Here is a 23,068-nt window from a genome sequence, read left to right as displayed (position 1 = left end):
ATTTCATTAGCCAACTAGGTAACATCATCAATTCTAGAAGGTGTTTGGGAGGAGGAGGAAGGTTGTGGGTCCTTGGTACTCTTTGAGCTTGGTTGTTTTCTTGCAGATATTTCATTAGCCAACTAGGTAACATCATCAGTGCCTATAAGGGAGTGGCTTGTGGAGAGGAGGAGGAAGGTTGTGGGTCCTTGGTACTCTTTGAGCTTGGTTGTTTCCTTGCAGATATTTCATTAGCCAACTAGGTAACATCATCAATTCTAGAAGGTGTTTGGGAGGAGGAGGAAGAGGAAGAAGACTGTGAGATCCTTGATGCTCTCTGAACTTGGCTGTTTCCTTGCAGATATTTCATTAGCCAACTAGGTAACATCATCAATTCTAGAAGGTGTTTGGGAGGAGGAGGAAGGTTGTGGGTCCTTGGTACTCTTTGAGCTTGGTTGTTTTCTTGCAGATATTTCATTAGCCAACTAGGTAACATCATCAGTGCCTATAAGGGAGTGGCTTGTGGAGAGGAGGAGGAAGGTTGTGGGTCCTTGGTACTCTTTGAGCTTGGTTGTTTCCTTGCAGATATTTCATTAGCCAACTAGGTAACATCATCAATTCTAGAAGGTGTTTGGGAGGAGGAGGGAACTATGGGATCCTTGGTGTTCTCTGAGCTTGGTAGTTTTCTTGCAGATATTTCATTAGCCAACTAGGTAACATCATCAATTCTAGAAGGTGTTTGGGAGGAGGAGGGAACTATGGGATCCTTGGTGTTCTCTGAGCTTGGTAGTTTTCTTGCAGATATTTCATTAGCCAACTAGGTAACATCATCAATTCTAGAAGGTGTTTGGGAGGAGGAGGAAGGTTGTGGGTCCTTGGTACTCTTTGAGCTTGGTTGTTTCCTTGCAGATATTTCATTAGCCAACTAGGTAACATCATCAATTCTAGAAGGTGTTTGGGAGGAGGAGGAGGAAGAGGAAGAAGACTGTGAGATCCTTGATGCTCTCTGAACTTGGCTGTTTCCTTGCAGATATTTCATTAGCCAACTAGGTAACATCATCAATTCTAGAAGGTGTTTGGGAGGAGGAGGGAACTATGGGATCCTTGGTGTTCTCTGAGCTTGGTAGTTTTCTTGCAGGCATTTCATGACTAAACTAGGTAACATCATCAGTGCCTATAAGGGAGTGGCTTGTGGAGAGGAGGAGGAAGAGGAAGAAGACTGTGAGATCCTTGATGCTCTCTGAACTTGGCTGTTTCCTTGCAGATATTTCATTAGCCAACTAGGTAACATCATCAGTGCCTATAAGGGAGTGGCTTGTGGAGAGGAGGAGGAGGGAACTATGGGATCCTTGGTGTTCTCTGAGCTTGGTAGTTTTCTTGCAGGCATTTCATGACTAAACTAGGTAACATCATCAGTGCCTATAAGGGAGTGGCTTGTGGAGAGGAGGAGGAAGGTTGTGGGTCCTTGGTACTCTCTGAGCTTGGTAGTTTTCTTGCAGGCATTTCATGACTAAACTAGGTAACATCATCAGTGCCTATAAGGGAGTGGCTTGTGGAGAGGAGGAGGAGGGAACTATGGGATCCTTGGTGTTCTCTGAGCTTGGTAGTTTTCTTGCAGGCATTTCATGACTAAACTAGGTAACATCATCAGTGCCTATAAGGGAGTGGCTTGTGGAGAGGAGGAGGAGGAGGAGGGAACTATGGGATCCTTGGTGTTCTCTGAGCTTGGTAGTTTTCTTGCAGATATTTCATTAGCCAACTAGGTAACATCATCAGTGCCTATAAGGGAGTGGCTTGTGGAGAGGAGGAGGAGGAAGGTTGTGGGTCCTTGGTACTCTTTGAGCTTGGTTGTTTCCTTGCAGATATTTCATTAGCCAACTAGGTAACATCATCAGTGCCTATAAGGGAGTGGCTTGTGGAGAGGAGGAGGAGGGAACTATGGGATCCTTGGTGTTCTCTGAGCTTGGTAGTTTTCTTGCAGATATTTCATTAGCCAACTAGGTAACATCATCAGTGCCTATAAGGGAGTGGCTTGTGGAGAGGAGGAGGAAGAGGAAGAAGACTGTGAGATCCTTGATGCTCTCTGAACTTGGCTGTTTCCTTGCAGATATTTCATTAGCCAACTAGGTAACATCATCAATTCTAGAAGGTGTTTGGGAGGAGGAGGAGGAGGGAACTATGGGATCCTTGGTGTTCTCTGAGCTTGGTAGTTTTCTTGCAGGCATTTCATGACTAAACTAGGTAACATCATCAGTGCCTATAAGGGAGTGGCTTGTGGAGAGGAGGAGGAGGAGGAGGAGGAGGAAGAGGAAGAAGACTGTGAGATCCTTGATGCTCTCTGAACTTGGCTGTTTCCTTGCAGATATTTCATTAGCCAACTAGGTAACATCATCAGTGCCTATAAGGTGAGTCTTGAGTTCGCGAAAATGTCCGAAGGTCAGGAATTTGGCGTAAGCCCGGGGAAGCTCGTTCCAGAGTGGGAGCCCCACAGAGAAGGCCCTTCCTGGGGCCGCCAGCCGACATTGTTTGGCGGACGGCACCCTGAGAAGTCCCTCTGTGGGAGCGTACGGGTCGGTGGGAGGCGTATGGTAACAGCAGGCGGTCCCGTAAGTACCCAGGTCCTAAGCCATGGAGCGCTTTAAAGGACATAACCAACACCTTAAAGTGCACCCGGGAGGCCACAGGCAGCCAGTGCAGTCTGCGCAGGAGCGGTGTTACATGGGAGCTACGTGTAGCTACCTCTATCACCGCAGCTGCATTCTGGACTAACTGAAGCCTCCGAGCGCACTTCAGGGGGAGCCCCATGTAGAGAGCATTACAGTAATCCAAGCGAGAGGTAACGAGCGCATGAGTGACCGTGCATAAGGCATCCCGATCAAGGAAGGGGCGCAACTGCCGGACCAGGCGAACCTGGTGGAAGGCCCTCCTGGAGACGGCCGTCAAATGATCGTCAAACGACAGCCGATCATCCAGAAGGACACCCAAGTTGCGCACCCTATCCTTTGGGGCCAGTAACTCGCCACCAACAGCCAGCCGCGGCTGCAGCTGACTGAATCGGGGTGCCGGCATCCACAGCCACTCCGTCTTGGAGGGATTAAGCTTGAGCCTGTTTCTCCCCATCCAGACCCGTACAGCCTCCAAACACCGGGACAGCACTTCAACAGCTTCATTGGGGTGGTCCGGGGTGGAAAAGTACAGCTGAGTGTCGTCAGCGTACTGCTGGTATCTCACCCCGAAACCACTGATGATCTCACCCAGCGGCTTCATGTAGATGTTGAACAGCAGGGGCGAGAGAATCGACCCCTGAGGGACCCCACAAGTGAGGCCCCTCGCGATCGACCTCTGCCCCCCTGTCAACACCGTCTGCGACCGATCGGAGAGATAGGAGGAGAACCACCGATATACGGTGCCTCCCACTCCCAATCCCTCCAACCGGCGCAGCAGGATACCATGATCGATGGTATCGAACGCCGCTGAGAGGTCTAATAGGACCAGGGCAGAGGAATATCCCTTGTCCCTGGCCCTCCAGAGATCATCCACCAATGCGACCAAAGCTGTCTCCGTGCTGTATCCGGGTCGGAAGCCGGACTGGAACGGGTCTAGATAGACATCTTCATCCAGGTGTTGGGGCAGCTGTCGCGCCACGGCACTCTCTACAACCTTCGCAACAAAGCGAAGGTTGGAGACTGGACGATAATTAGCCAAAATAGCTGGGTCCAAAGAGGGCTTCTTAAGGAGGGGTCTCACCACCGCCTCTTTCAAGGCGGCAGGGAAAACCCCATCCAACAAAGAAGCGTTGATAATCCTCTGGAGCCAGCCTCGTGTCACCGCCTGAGTGGCCAGTACCAGCCAGGAAGGGCACGGGTCCAGTAAACATGTCGTGCCATGAAGCCTCCCCAACAACCTGTCCACGTCCTCGGGAGCCACAGGGTCAAACTCATCCCAAATGTGCTCAACAAGACGTGCCTCCTCTCCCTCGCTTGGATCATCCCAAATTCGGTCCAGACCGTCCCTCAGCTGAACGATTTTATCGTATAGATAACCACTAAACTCCTCGGCTCGTCCCTGCAAAGGGTCATCCCGCACCTCCTGATGTAGGAGAGAGCGGGTCACCCGAAACAGGGCGGCCGGGCGGTTATCTGCCGACGCAATGATGTTGTTTTAACTTGTATTTATTCTTATGTTTTATTAGGCTGTAAACCGCCCTGAGTCCTTTGGGAGATAGGGCGGTATGAAAATTTGAATAATAAATAAATAAATAAATAAATAGCATCATCAGTGCCTATAAGGGAGTGGCTTGTGGAGAGGAGGAGGAGGAGGAGGAGGAGGAGGAGGAGGGGAAACAGGAAGAGGAAGAAGACTGTGAGGTCCTTGATGCTCTCTGAACTTTACTGTTTCAACAAAATACCTTATCCCACCAGACTTGAAATCCTAGGCTTAGAAAACTTGGAACTCCATCGCCTTCGACAAGACCTAAGTTTAACTCACAGAATCATCTATTGTAATGTCCTTCCTGTCAAAGACTACTTCAACTTTAATTGCAATAATACAAGGGCAACCAATAGATTTAAACTTAATGTAAACCACTTTAATCTAGATTGCAGAAAATATGACTTCTGCAACAGAATCTTCAGTGCTTGGAATACTTTACCTGACTCTGTGGTCTCTTCCCATAATCCTAAAAGCTTTAACCAAAAACTTTCTACTATTGACCTCACCCCATTCCTAAGAGGACCATAAGGGGCGTGCATAAGCGCACAAACGTGCCTATTGTTCCTGTCCTATTGTTTTTCTTTTCTTCTTCCTATATATGTTTATATGTGTATATACTATATAATCTTTTTGTATGATGTTGTGACAAAATAAATAAATAAAAAAATAAAATAAATATTTTACTACCCAACTAGGCAACATTATTGAAATGCCCATCTAGGCAATAGCGCTGCAAAGCTGATGATGCTTTGCAGTTGATTATGCATGTTTTCAGCTACGCTGCTCTATATTATCCATTCTGATTCTCTGTTGCAACTCACGTCCTTTCGAATGACTCCACCCTTCTATCATTCTTAAAATAATTGAAAACCAAGTTTGTTTGTTTGTTTGTTTGTTTATATCCTGGGTTTGTTATTATCATTATTTTTTACTCAAATTATTTTTCCCAACCTGAGGCTAGAGTGATTAGAAGCATCTTTATGGTTTCACCTTGTTTCGGATGGATTTGTTGTTGGCTTGGTTTTAGAATTTTGGTTGTTAGCTGCCCAGAGATATTTAGGAGCCGAGCAGCCTCTTAAATAATTCACTCATTAAATGAGCAAATAAATATTAAAGTTTGCCTTCCCAGAGGAGTTTGCTTGAATTAAAACATCAGAGCAATAAAATCACTGAAGTAAACAACCATCAGATAAAACCAGCCACCAGCAAGAGTTAAATGCTTGCAGTATAACTTGGCAATAGCATCTTATAGGTTTCACATATGGAGAATTTGGCTTTCCTAAACTGAACGATAGGGAGGGAGACAATTGCTTGATTTGTCGCAAGGCAGCATTTTTTATTCTTTTTTTTGTGTGTGTGTATTTCTACAAGTTTCATCGCTTTGCATTTAGAAAACAATTACAAGCAGGCAATAAAGACAGGATGACCTCCTTGGGGTTATACATATGTAGTTTTATTAGCAATGGAAGAGTTTGAATATCTTATTGTTTTCTTTTGTCCTTCCTTTGTTCCTCCCTCCCTTCCTCCCTCCGTTCCTTCCTTCTTTCCTTCCTTCCTCTGCCCTTCCTTCCTTCCTCTTTCCTTCCTTCCTTCCTTCTTTCTTCCTTCCTTCCTTCCTTCCTTCCTTCCTTCCTTCCTTCCTGCCTGCCTGCCTGCCTGCCTGCCTGCCTGCCTCCCTCCCTGCCTCCCTCCCTCCCTCCGCCCTTTCTCCCTCTCTCCCTCCCTCTCTCTCTCTCTCTCTCTCTCTTTCTTTCTTTTTTCTTTCTCCCTCCCTCCCTTCCTTCCTTCCTTCCTTCCTTCCTTCCTTCCTAACTCCCTCCCTCTAATCCTCCCTCCCTCCTTTCCTTCCTTCCTCTGCCCTTTCTCCCTCTTTCTCTCTCTCTCTCTTCCTTCCTTCCTTCCTTCCTAACTCCCTCTCTCCCTCTCTCCCTCTCTTCCTTTTTCCTTCCTTCCTCTGCCCTTTCTCTCTCCCTCTCTCTCTCTCTCTCTCTCTCTCTCTTTCTTTTTCTTTCTTTTCTCCCTAGCATTCAGCTGAGATCTCCTAAATATTAGTTGGTCTAAGCCTGCTCACTTTAACCTTGAACAACATAGCGTATACGTGCTGAGCAATGAAGCACGTGAGAACAACAGCACTGTCTGAAAATGTGACTCCCGACGTGTCTTCGCATTTAGGGCTGTTGCAGCATCCCCATGGTCATATGATCAAAATTGGGCACTTGAATCAGCCCTTAGTACTTTTATCAGTCTGAAACAGTATAGACTGAGTATATAACAAAATTACAGGCTTGGGAGGGACCTTGGAGGTCTTCTAGTCCAGCCCTCTGTTCAAGCAGGAAACCCTGTACCATTTCAGAGATACGGTTGTCCAATCTCTTCTTAAAACATCTGGTGCTGGAACATTCACAACTTCTAGAGGCAAGTCCTTCCACTTCTTAAAAGCTTCTGAAGCCAACACATTCCACTGATTAATTGTTCTCACTGTCAGGAAATTCCTCTTTTGTTTTAAGTTGCTTCTCTCCTTGATTCATTCCCACCCGTTGCTTTTTGTCCTGCCGTCAGATGTGGTGGAGTTATTATTATTATCCTTCTCGTCTTTCCTGTTACTCATTCCTTTAGTATCTTATGACTATAACTTTGTTGTATCTTATGATTTTTTGTGGATTACTTTCCTATTATGGTTATGTTGATTGCTTTTCTTTAGTATCCCATGACTATCACTGAGTGTTCTATCTTATGATTTATGGTGGTTACATTTTATGATCATGATCATGATTATTGCTTGTTGCTTATATGTACACTGAGAGCTTATTCATCGGAGATCATTTCCTTGTGTATCCAACCACTCTTGGCCAATAAAAATTCTCTTCTCTTCTCTTCTCTTCTATCCTATCCTATCCTATCCTATCCCATCCTATCCTATCCTATCCTATCCTATCCTATCCTATCCTATCCTATCCTATCCTATCCTATCCTCCTATCCTATCCTATCCCATCCTATCCTATCCCATCCTATCCGATCCTATCCTCCTATCCTATCCTATCCTATCCTATCCTATCCTATCCTGCATTCTATTCTATTCTATTCTATCCTATCCTATCCTATCCTCCTATCCTATCCTATCCTATCCTATCCTATCCTATCCTATCCTATCCTATCTATTTCTACCCCATCTCATCTATCCTATCCTATCCTATCCTATCTATTTCTATCCCATCTCATCTATCCTATCCTATCCTATCCTATCCTATCCTATCCTATCCTATCTATTTCTACCCCATCTCATCTATCCTATCCTATTGTATCCTATCGTATCCTATCCTATCCTATCCTATCCTATCGTATCCTATCCTATCCTATCCTATCCTATCCTATCCTATCCTATCCTATTCTACCCTACCCTACCCTACCCTACCCTTCCATATTCCATTCCGTTCTGTTCTGTTCTGTTCTGTTCTACTTCATCTATTCTATTCTATTCTATTCTATTCTATTCTATTCTATTCTATTCTATTCTATTCTATTCTATCCTATCCTATCCTATCCTATCCTATCCTATCCTATCCTATCCTATCCTATCCTATCCTATCCTATCCTATCCTATCCCATCCCATCCCATCCCATCCCATCCTATCCTATCCTATCCTATCCTATCCTATCCTATCCTATCCTATCCTATCCTATCCTATCCTATCCTATCCTATCCTATCCTATCCTATCCTTTCCTGTCCTGTCCTATCCTATCCTATCCTATCCTATCCTATCCTATCCTATCCTATCCTATCCTATCCTATCCTATCCTATCCTATCCTATCCTATCCTATCCCATCCTATCCTATCCTATCCTATCCTATCCTATCCTATCCTATCCTATCCTATCCTATCCTATCCTATCCTATCCTATCCCATCCTATCCTATCCTATCCTATCCTATCCTATCCTATCCTATCCCATCCTATCCTATCCTATCCCATCCTATCCTATCCCATCCTATCCTATCCTATCCCATCCTATCCTATCCTATCCTATCCTATCCCATCCTATCCTATCCTATCCTATCCTCCTATCCTATCCTATCCTATCCTATCCCATCCTATCCTATCCCATCCTATCCGATCCTATCCTCCTATCCTATCCTATCCTATCCTATCCTATCCTATCCTGCATTCTATTCTATTCTATTCTATCCTATCCTATCCTATCCTCCTATCCTATCCCATCCTATCCCATCCCATCCCATCCCATCCCATCCGATCCTATCCTATCCTATCCTATCCTATCCTATCCTATCCTATCCTATCCTATCCTATCCTATCCTATCCTATCCTATCCTATCCTATCCTATCCTATCCTATCCTATCCTATCCTATCCCATCCTATCCTATCCTATCCTATCCTATCCTACCCTATCCTATCCTATCCCATCCTATCCTATCCCATCCTATCCTATCCCATCCTATCCTATCCTATCCTATCCTATCCCATCCTATCCTATCCCATCCTATCCTATCCTATCCTATCCTATCCTATCCTATCCCATCCTATCCTATCCTATCCTATCCCATCCTATCCTATCCTACCCTACCCCACCCCACTCCCCCTGCTTCTGGCACGCGATGGCCCGGTAGGCCTGTTTTTCTCTCTCACCTAATTCCAGAACCTTACTAGGAGTCTTGGAGTGTGTGTGTGTGTGTGTGTGGCAAAAATGGCCTTCCCCACCCCTTCCTTTGGAGGCTGAAAATGGTCCATTTGCCAACTTCCGGTGGGACTGGAAGGCCCCTTTTTGCTGTCCCCACCTCCAGAGCCTCTCTAGGAGTCTGGGGAGGGTGAAAACGGCCTTCCCCACCCCCGCCTGGAAGTTCTCCAGAGTCCGAAAATGGGCCGTTTGCCGACTTCTGGTGGGACTGAAAGCCCTTTTGCTGTCCCCACCTCCAGAGCCTCTCTAGGAGTCTGGGAGGGTGAAACGCCTTCCCACCCCGCCTGGAAGTTCTCCAGAGTCCGAAAATGGGCCGTTTGCCGACTTCTGGTGGGACTGGAAAGCCCCTTTTTTGCTGTCCCCAGCAAAAACAGCCTTCCCCACCCATCCCGGAGGTCCTCCGGATTCCAGAAATGGCCCATTTGCCAACTTTCGGTGGGATCGGAAGTTGGCAAACAGGCCATTTTTGGCCTTCCCAGATTCCTAGAGAGGCCCTGGAGGCTGGGGACAGCAAAACAGGCCTTCTAGTCCCACCGGAAGTTGGCAAATGGGCTTTTTGGCCTCTAGAGGACCTCTGGGTGGGGGGGGGGGGGGAGGCCATTTTCACCCCAGATTCCTAGAGAGGCCCTGGAGGCTGGGGACAGCAAAAAACAGGCCTTCTAGTCCCACCGGAAGTTGGCAAATGGGCTGTTTTTGGCCTCCAGAGGACCTCTGGGTGGCGGGGAGGCCATTTTCACCCCAGACTCCTAGAAAGGCTCTGGAGCCAGGTGAAAGAGAAAATGGGCCTTCCTCACCACCTCCTGAGTCCCTCTGGAGGCAGGAAACAGCCTGTTTCCCTACTTCTGGTGGGCCCAGAAGCGCGCGACATTTCTCATTTTTTCTAATTTTTTTTTTCCCTGGGAACAAATATAGGTAATCCTTGACTTACACCAGTTCATTTAGCGACCGTTTGAGGTTTCAACTCTCCCTCAGCCCAACCCAACCCACCTCACGGGGTTGTTGCTGTGAGGAAAATACGAGGGTGAAGGAACATTACGTATCTTCAGCACCTTGAGTTATTTACCGAAGTAATAAAAATCTAGCCGATAAATAAAAAGTAAAAACAAACATGCCAGACCTTTTGACGGATGCCGCTTCTGGATGTCTTCATAAAATTAAATTTACACCTCAGACGTGTAGTTTTGAAGGACTCCCGAATCAACCCAGCCTATCCGTAGGCTCTAGGAATTGGAAGTCATCGGAACGTGAGAGCAAATATCCACTTCTTTTAAGTGGGGTTTTGATATTGTGTTTGATTCCATTTTTTTCCAACTCAGTAAATAATAATAATAATAATAAAAAAATCATATCAATTTTTCCTCATGAGATGGTACTCAGGAAATTAGGGGAAATTATGTTTCCCCCTTTATTTTGTGTTTTATGCCCACATTGCGAAGATACGGACACAAATCCTTATTTTCAGCTTTCTCCCAGCATTTTTATTTGTTGGTTTAATGGCTTTTACTTAATTTCAAAAAATCTGTAAATTGATTAATGTCTTGTAATGCTTGCTTCTGGTTCCTCCAGTAGTTGATTGATCGATGGCTAGATAGCTTAGACGACAGATATGGGAATGGATGAAATAAGACTCATAACATTATGAAGAAATTCCACTTAATGGCCATCACGCAAAAGACTGAGGGAGAGATTGACGCCATTAGGATTGCGAATAGATTGTTGAGAATTCTAAGGTTATCAATTACATCATTAGTTCTGATGGTCAAATGCCCTGGAGATACAACAAGGAGCAAATCAGGATCAAGAATTTACGTTTTTATTTGAGCCCCAGTGGCATAGTGAAGTATTGCAGGCAAAGGGAGGGAGGGAGGGAGGGAAGGAAGGAAGGAAGGATAGAGAAGGAAGGAAGGAAAGATAGAGAAGGAAGGAAGAAAAAATAGGGAGGGAGGGAGGAAGAAAAGACAGAGATGGAAGGAAGGAAGGATAGAGATGGAAGGAAGGGAAGATAGAGAAGAAAGGAAGGGAAGAGAGGGAGGGAGGAAGAAAAGATAGATGGAAGTAAGGAAAGATAGGGAGGGAGGGAAGGAGGGAGGATAGAGATAGAAGGAAGGGAAGATAGAGAAGAAAGGAAGGGAAGATAGGGAGGGAGGAGGAGGGAGGAGGAGGAGGAAGAAAAGATAGAGAAGGAAGGAAGGATAGAGATGGAAGGAAGGGAAGATAGAGAAGAAAGGAAGGGAAGAGAGGAGGGAGGAAGAAAAGATAGAGATGGAAGTAAGGAAAGATAGGGAGGGAGGGAAGGAGGAGGATAGAGATAGAAGGAAGGAAGATAGAGAAGAAAGGAAGGAAGATAGGGAGGAGGGAGGAAGAAAAGATAGACAAGGAAGGAAAGATAGACAAGGAAAAAGGAAGAAGGAATGATAGTGAGTGAGGGAAGGAAGGAAGGAAAGACACAGAAGGAAGGAAAGATAATGAATGAGGGAGGGAAGGAAGGAAGGAAGGAAGGAAGGAAGGAAGGAAGGAAGGAAGGAAGGGAGGAAGGAAAGATAGAGAAGAAAGGAAGGAAAAATAGGGAAGGGAGGAAGGGAAGAAGGTAGGGAAATCAAAAGCTCCCTTGGACTTTACTTTGTTAGTTGCATGAAGATAATTGCAATCCCCGCAATCGGAGGGGAAATGCGTAAGGAAATTCATGAGGAAAAAAACGCATAAAAATGCCTAGCAGCTCTTCCTTTCCTTTTGCCCCTTTTCAAGGTGTTTTACACCCGCATCTGGTAGATTATAGCGAGACTCCCTTTGAGGAAGCAAAACAGAAGAAAAAAAAATTCCACCCAAAAGCTGGACCTCAATTTCCCGGTGGATCTCCCGTGGACCCTTTCACTTAACGCTGCAGTTTTCTGCGTTTATTTGTCTGCTGGAGGATGCAGGAAGGTGGCCTGCAAATGTAGTTACGATTAACGACGGAGAGTGATTAGGAGCAGAGCAAACCAGCATTCGGAAAGAATTGTTACAGGAGTCATGGCAAGTAGCCTAATTGGAGTACAACTTCCTTAAATGATATTCATCCCTCTTCCCCTGCAGCCTATAAGGTTTTCTTTTATTTTGAACGGGAACTTGATTTTTTAAAAAAAATACAACAACAACAAAAAAGAGAGGTACTAACACAAATCCAACAAATTACAAAGAATAGAATAGAATAGAATAGAATAGAATAGAATAGAATAGAATAGAATAGAATAGAATAGAATAGAATAGAATAGAATTTTTTTATTGGCCAAGTGTGATTGGACACACAAGGAATTTGTCTTGGTGCATATGCTCTCAGCGTACATAAAAGAAAATTATTATTAATAATGAAAAGATACGTTCATCAAGGTACAACATTTACAACACAATTGATGGTCAATATATCAATATAAATCATAAGGATTGCCAGCAACAAGTTATAGTCATACAGTCATAAATGGAAAGAGATTGGTGATGGGAACTATGAGAAGATTAATAGTAGTGCAGATTCAGTAAATAGTTTGACAGTGTTGAGGGAATTATTTGTTTAGCAGAGTGATGGCCTTCGGGAAAAAACTGTTCTTGTGTCTAGTTGTTCTGGTGTGCAGTGCTCTATAGCGTCGTTTTGAGGGTAGGAGTTGAAACAGTTTATGTCCAGGATGCGAGGGATCTGCAAATATTTTCACGGCCCTCTTCTTGATTCGTGCAGTATACACGAATAAATAAATATAAAATAAAAAATAAATAAAAAATAAAACAGAATAAATAAATAAATAAATAAATAAATAAATAAATAAATAAATAAATAAATAAATAAACAAGGAAGTGAAGCAGGACCCAAATAATCACTAATATCTAATCAATACAGATCTCAGGATGAAACCGCTAATGCTCTATATTATAAGTGCTTTATGCTTATGCGTTAGGATTATAGTCAAATGTATTAGAGACGGAAAAGCAGAAGTGATACTGTTTGTTTCGTATAACATGACACGACTTCTGGAAAGTACAAAACATCTTCCTTCACATTTGTCTTTCTGACCTATGTACCAGATTTACTGTAACAGGATTTTGTAAGGAAAGGGTATCGAAAGGAACAGATTTATCAAGAGAGTGTATGATATAGTCCATATATGGGCAGTTGCTTTTGATAACCAATTAGGCTAACTTCTTCTTTTCTGTAACCAAAACTATAAAGAGTAATGCTTGGGTGTTGCCCGAGGTCCAGATCTTGTTTTCCACATGAGTGGGGATCTGTTCCTTCTTTGCGTAAAGAATTAAATAAATAACTCTTGTTTCTCCAATCCTTTGTGATCTTTTCTCCTCAATTCTCTGCAACAGAAGCACAGTAAAAGAATAGACAGAAAATATATATAAAGGAAAAAGGAATTCCCTCTTCATCCAGATGTGGTATTCACTTACCATATTTTTCGGAGTATAAGACACACCTTTTCCTCCCAAAAAAGAGGGTGAAAATCTGGGTGCATCTTGTACTCCGAATGTAGCCCCACCCAGCTTCTCAAACGGAGGTTTCAGAGACTGAAAAAAGCATCAGAAATGAAGCTTCAGAAAAAAAAGCCCCCAACAGACCTTCAGAAAAAAAGCTCCCAATCAGAGCTTCAGAAAAAAAAGCCTCCAAACAGAGCTTCAGAAAAAAAAAACCAAACAGAGCTTCAGAAAAAGAGCCCCCAACAGAGCTTCAGAGAAAAGCCTCCAAACAGAGCTTCAGGAAAAAAAAACCCAAACAGAGCTTCAGAGAAAACCCTCCAAACAGAGCTTCAGAGGCTTTTTTTCTGAAGCTCTGTTTCGGAGGCTTTCAGAGGCAGAAAAAAGTTTTTTCTGAAACAGTTTCAGAGGCAGAAAAAAGAAGCAAAAAAAAAATAAAATCAAGGCACAGAGCTCACAACCAAGGAACCTGTTGCTAAAATTCACCTCTGGGAACAGCTGATTGGGGGTATTCCGGGAGGCCGATCCACCTGCCAATCAGCTGTTTTCTTATTTTCCTCCCCAAAAACTAAGGTGCGTCTTATACTCTGAAAAATACAGTACTTTCCCTACTGGTTCACAAATGTGAGTGTGTGTGTGTGCTTTGCTTCTTTCCTTCCGTGCGTGCATTTTGCTGGTGCATGTGCCTTCCATGTATACACCCAGCCTCAAAAATGAGTCTAAATAGGATGACATAGAGCCAGGTGGGTGGGTGGGTGGGTGGGGCGACCACCCGCAATTTCCACTACCAGTTCCGGCGAACTGGTCTGAACCAGATGAATGCCACCTCTGCCTTCATCACAAAGATAAAGAAATAGTAGTACAGGTAGGTGTTGTGTCTTGCCCAATCTCACCACAGCCGGGGCCTTCTTATCTGCTTCCGAACATGGAGGAATGTTCTAGTATGCCTCCCGGCCCCAGCCCTGGCTCCATGCCCAGACAGGCTGAAGAGGAGGAAATATCTCCAGCTCCCAGCTCTGGCTCCATGCCCAGGCAAACGGAGCAACTAGACCCCTCCCCCTCCTCCACAGCATGTGAGCCTGAGGGAGGTCAATTGCCAACAGCTGCCGACTGGAGTGACCCTCGCGTCAGAAGACTTGATAGGCGGAGGCAACAGAAGGAAGGGAGGGGCAGGCCTGGATAAGTGCTGAGTCATGGAGCCACACCACATGGCCTATATAAAGGATCTGCTTTCTGGCATTCTCTGAGTCAGGCAAAGTCTAAACATATCTTGCTGAAGTCACTTTCTGGTCTCCTGCCTGCCCTGAGGACTTTGCTAGGACTTTGGCAGAGCTGCAGAGGCACACCTGATTCGGATTTCCCTGACGCGGCCGTCAGCGGAGGAGTGGGACACGACAGTAGGCCTCGTCTTATAACAGTTCATTTGGTGACCATTCAAAGTTACAACTGGGCTGGGAAATAATGCGATTTATGATCGTTTTCCCCACTCGTGGCTCAAATCCCCCTGCAACTCAGACTCGTGGCCATTGTAACATTCCCACAGTCACATGATCAGAATTCAAAGGCTTGGCAACTGACCCATATTTATGACGGATGCAGTGTCTCGGGGTCACGTGATCCCCTTTTGCGACCTTCTGACCAACAAAAGTCAACAGAGAAGCCAGATTCACTTAACAACCCTGTTACTAATTTAACCACTGCATCGATTCACTTAACAGCTGTGGCAAGAAAGGTTGCAAAATGGGGCAAAACTCACTTAATGAATGTCTCGCTTAGCATCAGCTCAATTGTGGTCGTAAGTCGAGGACAACCCGTAAGTAAGTACCAGCTCCTCCTACCCTTAAACAGATCAGCAAATTTATTTATCTATTATTTATTTATATTTCATTTTTCTGAACTGTTCATTTCCCTCAAAGAGGGGCCCTGGGTGGTGTACAATATAATATAATCGATGATTAAAACAAGCTATAAAAATGAACGTTAGAAATTAAGAATTAAATGACAGTTAAACTCATTGCAGAATGACATTGAAACATGAAAAAGGAGGTAGAAAAATCCTAAGTTTTAACCTCATTTACATCTAGGGAATTGATAAAAAAAAAATTCTGGCCATAAATTTGCCAGAAAAGAAATTTACTTGGCAGCACGGTCCATAAAATAAATTGGATTCACTTTGATCTAAACATCTTTTTTCAAAGGATTGTTTTAGTGCAATTCCAAGTATTAAGGTTTTGACATACACACACATATATATATGTTTTCTGAGGTTTTCGCGGGTGTTTGTATGCAGGTCTTTGGTTGTTCGAGTTTTCTCCTGTGTAAAATTGGAAGTGTCTTGGTGACGTTTCGACGAAGTCTCAATCGTCATCTTCAGGCTTCAGCTTCTGGGAGCAATGCGATCACACATTGCTCCCAGAAGCACGAAGCTGAAGCCTGAAGATGACGAATGAGACTTCGTCGAAACGTCGCCAAGACACTTCCAATTTTACGCGGGAGAAAACCCGAATAACCAAAGACCTGCATACAAACACCCACGAAAACCTCAGAAAACAACTATACTGTATGTATATATTATACACACACACATACACGCACAGTGTATTTCTCTGAAAATAAGCCATAGCATGATTTTTCAGGATGCTCATAATATAAGCCCTACCCCCAAAATAATCCCCAGTTAAGATCATATTTCCCCCCCCCCCCAAAAAAAATAAGACCTAATGCATCTTTTGGAGCAAAAATTAAATGTGTGTGTGTAATATATATAAAATGGGTTTTTTCCTATCGAAGCAGCCTGCTCTACCCAAATATGGGAGGGGGGCATACTGCTTCCCTTTCACCTTTCAGCCCCAAACCAGGAGCCCTCACAGGCAGTCGTTTTCACAACAAATTATTTTGTGTTCAATTTATATTTAGTGACAAAGAAATAAAGGGAGACTAGTATAGATCTATTTCAAGCTATTTAGTTCTCGTCAGCTGGCCATTCCCTTTCTGGGATTCGAACCTGGGCTTGCTTGCATATTAGGCAGATGTATTAACCGCTAAGCCACAGGTTCTCCTCGCTTTGTCAGCTGTACCAGGGGAGAGATTAAATGAGTTTTTTTTCCTATCAAAGCAACCTGGTCTACCCAACTATGGGAAGGAACATATTGCTTCCCTTTCGCCTTTCAGCCCCAATCCAGGAACCCTCCTGGAGGAGCCCCCCAGGTGCTTAGAGGTTAATACAGCTGCCTAATATGCAAGCAAGCCCAGGTTCGAATCCAAGCAGGGAATGGCTAGCTGATGAGAACTAAATAGCTTGAAATAGAGCTATACTAGTTTCCCTTTAGGGGACACAGTGGCTCAGGGGCTAGGACGTTGAGCTTGTCGATCGAAAGGTTGGCAGCTCAGCGGTTCGAATCCCTAGTACTGCCGCGTAACGGGGTGAGCTCCCGTTACTTGTCCCAGCTTCTGCCAACCTAGCAGTTTCAAAAGCACCTAAAAATGTAAGTAGGAAAAATAGGGACCACCTTGATGGGAAGGTAACAGCGTTCCATGCGCCTTTGGCATTGAGTCATGCTGGCCACATGACCCCGGAGACGTCTTCGGACAGTGCTGGCTCTTCGGCTCTGAAACGGAGATGAGCACCGCCCCCTAGAATCGGCAACGCCTAGCACGTATGTGCGAGGGGAACCTTTACCTTTACCTTAGTCTCCCTTTATTTCTTTGTCAGTAAATATATTTATACACACACACACACACATACACACACAGAGAGAGAGAGAGAGAGAGAGAGAGAGAGAGAGAGAGAGAGAGAGAGAGAGAGAGAGAGAGAGAGATGGCAAATGTTTCCCTGCTTCCTAATTTTCAGCATCTACGGTCTATCAAGTAGACCACTGACTGTCTGTTTTCCCATTTGCGATGGGTCACTGCTGCACTTGGGGGAAACATTATAATTTTATTCCGGAGCTGATGGTCAAAACAGGGACAGGCCTGCAACCTGTATTAAAATCAACAAATTAGCTGGCTGGAAGGCTGAGATAATGTCCGTCGGTTGCTTCAGTCTCAAATACCCCCTTCTGTGAATTTTCACTCTCCAGCTCTCAGAGATGTCACAGAGAATTGCTTCCATTAGACACAAATGTCTCCCACGCTTATCTGGGAAGTCACATACAGTGAAAGTTGTATATAAACGGTCTCCATCTCCTTCCCTCCTCCATCAGCCTGGCCAAATTGAAATTCTCATTGTTGCCCCGTCTTTTACAATTTATTTTTATTTTTATTTTGTAATTCTGGCTTCTGCATTGAGGCTTGATAATGTGTTTTGCTGGTATGGCATTAATGTTAGCCGATGAAATTATAACTCATAGCATCCCGAAAAACCCTTCTGTCCTAGAGGTCCCTCGCTCCACGATTCAAGAAATTGCAAATGCATGTATGAAGGATGGATATCTTGGAGACCTGAAGCTCACAGCAGCCAGCGTATATTGTTGTAAAGGCTGGCTGTTTTTAAACTCTTTTTGCACCACTTTATTTATTTATTTATTTATTTATTTATTTATTTATTTATTTATTTAATATTCTATTATAACACAATGTGACAAACACATAACATGCAACATATAAATATATCCTACTTTTAACCAGTGTTTCTTAGTGGTCTTCTTTCCGTTTTGTCCCTTTCCCCCAGGGGTGAAATACAAGTTCTGGAGAACTGGTAGCGGAAATTTCGAGTAGTTCGGAGAACCAGCAAATACCACCTCTGGCTGGTCCCAGAGTGGGATGGGAATGGGGATTTTGCAGTATCCTTCCCCCAGGAGTGGGGAGGGAATGGGGATTTTGCAGTATTCTTCCCCTGGAGTGGGGTGGGAATGGAGATTTTGCAGTATCCTTCCCCTGCCACACTCACCAAGCCATGCCCACCAAGCCACACCCACAGAACCGGTATCTGGAGAACCGGTATCAAAAATTTTGAGTATTTCGGAGAACCGGCAAATGCCACCTCTGGCTGGTATCAGAGTGGGGTGGGAATGGAGATTTTGCAGAATCCTTCCCCTGGAATAGGGTGGGAATGGAGATTTTGCAGTATCCATCTCTTGCCATGCCCACCAAGCCACACCCACGGAACCAGTAGTTAAAAAAAAATTGATTTCACCACTGCGATAGCCTATATTTTTGTTTCCCACAGTTAAAAGGTAAAGGTTTCCCTCGCACATATGTGCTAGTCGTTGCCGACTCTAGGGGGCGGTGCTCATCTCCGTTTCAAAGCTGAAGAGCCAGCGCTGTCCGAAGACGTCTCCGTGGTCATGTGGCCGGCATGACTCAACACCAAAGGTGCACCGAACTCTGCTACCTTCCCACCAAAGGTGGTCCCTATTTTTTCTACTTGCATTTTTACGTACTTTCGAAACTGCTAGGTTGGCAGAAGCTGGGACAAGTAACGGGAACTCACCCCGTTACACGGTAGCACTAGGGATTCAAACCGCTGAGCTGCCTACCTTTCTTTTTTCTTTTTTCTTTTTTCCAAAAAAGTTTTATTTTAACATTCATATCCAATAACATATTTAGTGTACCATTATATACAATTAATCGGACCTGCCCGGTCACCACCCCCTTCCTTTAACTCTCTTCCCTTCTCTACCTTCTTCTACTTTCCACGACCATCCTCCCCTTCTCTTATCTACATCCTCTCCTCCTTCCTCCCTACTCCTTTCTTCTCCCTCTTCTATCCCTTTTCCTTCCTTTCCTCTTCCTCCTCTTCTCTTTCCTACCTCCTTCTCTCTTCTCCTTCCCTCCTTCCCATCATTCTGAAATGGTAGCCAGAGCTGCCTACCTTTCAATCGACAAGTTCAACGTCCTAGCCCCTGAGCCTTTCCCACAGTTACTATGATGTAAAAAAAGATGTGGAGACTCTATAAAGAGTGCAGAGGAGAGCAACAAAGATGATTAGGGGATTAGAGGCTAAAACATATGAAAAAACGGTTGCAGGAATTGGGTATATCTAGCAATTAGCACTTAGGCTTATATATCACTTCATAGTGCTTTTACAGCCCTCTGTAAGTGGTTTGTAAAGTCAGCATATTGTCCCCAACAATCTGGGTCCTCATTCTACCCACCTTAGAAGGATGGAAGGCTGAGCCAATCTTGAGCCGGTGAGATTCGATCTGCCGAACTGCAGCTAGCAGTCAGCTGAAGTAGCCTGAAGCCTGCAGTACTGCACTCTAAGCACTGTGCCATCTGGGCTCTAGTCTAGTTTAAGGAAAAGAAGGAGTAGGGCCTGCCACAAAGAGGAGGGAGTCAAGCTATTCTCCAAAGCCCCTGAGGGCAGGACAAGAAACGATGGATGGAAACTTATCAAGGAGAGAAGAAACCTAGAACAGATAGAAAAATTAATCAGTGGAACGACTTGCCTCTAGAAGTTGTGGATGCTCCAACACTGGTCGTTTTAGGAAGAGATTGGACAATCATTTGTCTGAAATGGTATAGGGTTTCCTGCCTAAGCAGGGGGTTAGATACAGATTAACAGAGTTGGAAGGGACCTTGTAGGTCATCTAGTCCAACCCCCCACCCAAGCAGGAGACCCTACACCATTTCTGACAGATGGCAGTCCAGTCTCTTCTTGAAAGCCTCCAGTGATGAAGCTCCCACAATTTCTGAAGGCAACTTCTGTTCCATTGCTTGATTGCTCTCACTGTCAGAAAATTTCTCATTTCTAGGTTGAATCTCCTTGTTTGGTTTCCATCCATTATTCCTTGTCTGGCCTTCAGGAAAATAGATTGATCTCTTCCTCTCTGTGGTAGCACCTCAAGTATTGGAAGACTGCTATCATGTCTCCCCTAGTCCTTCTCTTCACTAGATTAGCCATGGCCAGTTCCTGCAACTCTTCATCATATGTTTTAGCCTCCAGGGTTGGACTGGAAGACCTCCAAGGTCCCTTCCAATTTTGTTATTCTGTTATTGTTGTTCTGCTATTCTGTAGTGCACACCCAGCTCTGAATTAAGAAAGCTTCAGCTCATCTTTCAATGATGACCACTGACCATCGACAGGGTGTGATATCAGTACCGCAATCACGGCAGAATTGCCATTCATGTAGAATATCTGCCTCAGTGGTGGGTTTCAACAATTTTTTGCTACCGGTTCTATGGGTGTGGCTTGATAGGCATGGCAGGGGAAGGAAACTGTAAAATCTCATTTCCCTCCCCACTCCAGGGGAAGGATACTGTAAAATCCCCATTCCCGCCCCACTCCAGGGGAAGGATACTGTAAAATCTCATTTCCCTCCCCACTCCAGGGGAAGGATACTGTAAAATCCCATTCCCTCCCCACTCCAGGGGAAGGATACTGTAAAATCTCATTTCCTCCCACCCAGGAAGGATACTGTAAAATCCCATTCCTCCCACCCAGGGAAGGATACTGTAAAATCCCCATTCCCGCCCCACTCCAGGGGAAGGATACTGTAAAATCTCATTTCCCTCCCCACTCCAGGGGAAGGATACTGTAAAATCCCATTCCCTCCCCACTCCAGGGGAAGGATACTGTAAAATCCCCATTCCCGCCCCACTCCAGGGGAAGGATACTGTAAAATCTCATTTCCCTCCCCACTCCAGGGGAAGGATACTGTAAAATCCCCATTCCCGCCCCACTCCAGGGGAAGGATACTGTAAAATCTCATTTCTCTCCCCACTCCAGGGGAAGGATACTGTAAAATCCCATTCCCTCCCCACTCCAGGGGAAGGATACTGTAAAATCCCCATTCCCGCCCCACTCCAGGGGAAGGATACTGTAAAATCTCATTTCCCTCCCCACTCCAGGGGAAGGATACTGTAAAATCCCCATTCCCGCCCCACTCCAGGGGAAGGATACTGTAAAATCTCATTTCCCTCCCCACTCCAGGGGAAGGATACTGTGAAATCCCCATTTATGCAGGACTGGCATAAAATGGGTTTTTAAATTGGATTTTAAATGGGGTTTTATATTATGTATTTTATAATTTTAAATTATTGACCATATTGAATAAGTTTTTTAATTGGTTTTATTTTATTGTAGTAAAATTGTATTGTATTTAGTGAGTCCCTGAGTCCTTCGGGAGAAGGGCGGTATAGAAATTTAAATAATAAATAAATAAAATAAATAAATAATTTAATTATTTTATCTGGTTGTTAACCGCCCTGAGTCCTTCGGGAGAAGGGCGGTATAAAAATTAAATTATTATTATTATTATTATTATTATTATTATTATTATTATTATTATTATTATTATTATTATTATTATTATTATTATTATTATTATTATTATTATTTCCTCCCGATCAGCTGGGACTTGGGAGGCAGAGAATAGATGGGGGCGGGGCCAGTCAGAATTTTACTACCGGTTCTCCGAACCATTCAAAAGTTTCGCTACCAGTTCTCTAGAACTGGTCAGAACCTGCTGTAACCCACCTCAGATTCCACTATCATTACAGCATTACAGCAGCTGGTCAGCTATTAAATCATCATTATCCTGACAAAATATGACTACCAAGACACTGAGGGGAAAAACTGGACTGGGTTTATCTATTCCTGCCAAGGAACCAAGGATATTGTGGGCCACAAGCAGAACTCAGGACTATTTGTGCTTGTTTTTTTTATATATAATAGAGTAACAGAGTTGGAAGGGACCTTGGAGGTCTCCTAGTCCAACCCTCTGCTTAAGCAGGAGACGCAACACCATTCCAGACAAGTGGCTGACCAGTCTCTTCATAAAAGCATCTGAAGCCAACTCATTCCACTGGTTAATTGTTCTGTCAGGAAATTTCTCCTTAGTTCTAGGTTGCTTCTCTTCTTGATTTGTTTTCACCCATTGCTTCTTGTTCTACCCTCAGGTGCTTTGGAGAATAGCTTGACTCCCTCTTCTTTGTGGCAACCCCTGAGATATTGGAAGGTTACTATCATGTCCCCACCCCCCAGTCCTTCTTTTCTCTAGACTAGACATACCCAATTCCTGCAACTGTTCTTCATACATCTTCGTCTCCGGGCCCTTAATCATTTTAGTTAATAAATCCAATGTTTCAACATCTCAATAATCTCGCTGCAGTTATCATGTACAAAGATAAAATTCCATGTCTTCTTTCCAACAGTTTGCCCCTTAAACCAATCATCAAAGACTATCGTATAATGGAAAAGAAAGACTTAAAAGGATAATTGATTCAATGGGAGGGGACAAAATTGGGAGGCTGGATGGAGATTCACCAGATTAGGCGCAAATCTGCTGTACTTGTCTGCTGTTTGAAGAAAGAAGAAATAGTTCATATATTTTTTTTCCCGGATTAATTGCCAATTTATTAGTTTTTGAACCCAGTGATTTTACTTCTTTATAGATTACTGAATTTATACGCCACCGTTTGCATTATAAGAGTCCTCAAGGTAGCTTAAAACCATTTTTAGAAATATTAAGTGTAAAACTGAACATTTAATACCGTTAAAATCAAAACCAAACATTAAAATCAGCCGTTAAAATAATATGCTCACGTAGGTCCCTCGGCCAGCAGTCCTGGGAGAGGCTGCATTCTGACTTTGCATAAATCTTCGCCCAAAATGTCTAGTAACCGCAATTATTCCCAGGCAGCAGAAATTTTAGAAGTTGTAAAAGACCTGGCATTCCGTAATGACATGCTTTAATACAATTTCGGGTCTCTGATTTCTCCTCCGATACACAGCAAATGGAGAGGCATAAAAACCTAATTGCTGTAAAGGGGCATGTTATACCGATGGTGACATTTCA

The sequence above is a fragment of the Ahaetulla prasina genome, chromosome 8 (genome assembly GCF_028640845.1).
Source record: "Ahaetulla prasina isolate Xishuangbanna chromosome 8, ASM2864084v1, whole genome shotgun sequence".
NCBI lineage: Eukaryota > Metazoa > Chordata > Lepidosauria > Squamata > Colubridae > Ahaetulla > Ahaetulla prasina.
The sequence above is the reverse complement of the archived record's forward strand: the minus strand, read 5'-3'. Positions refer to the sequence as shown.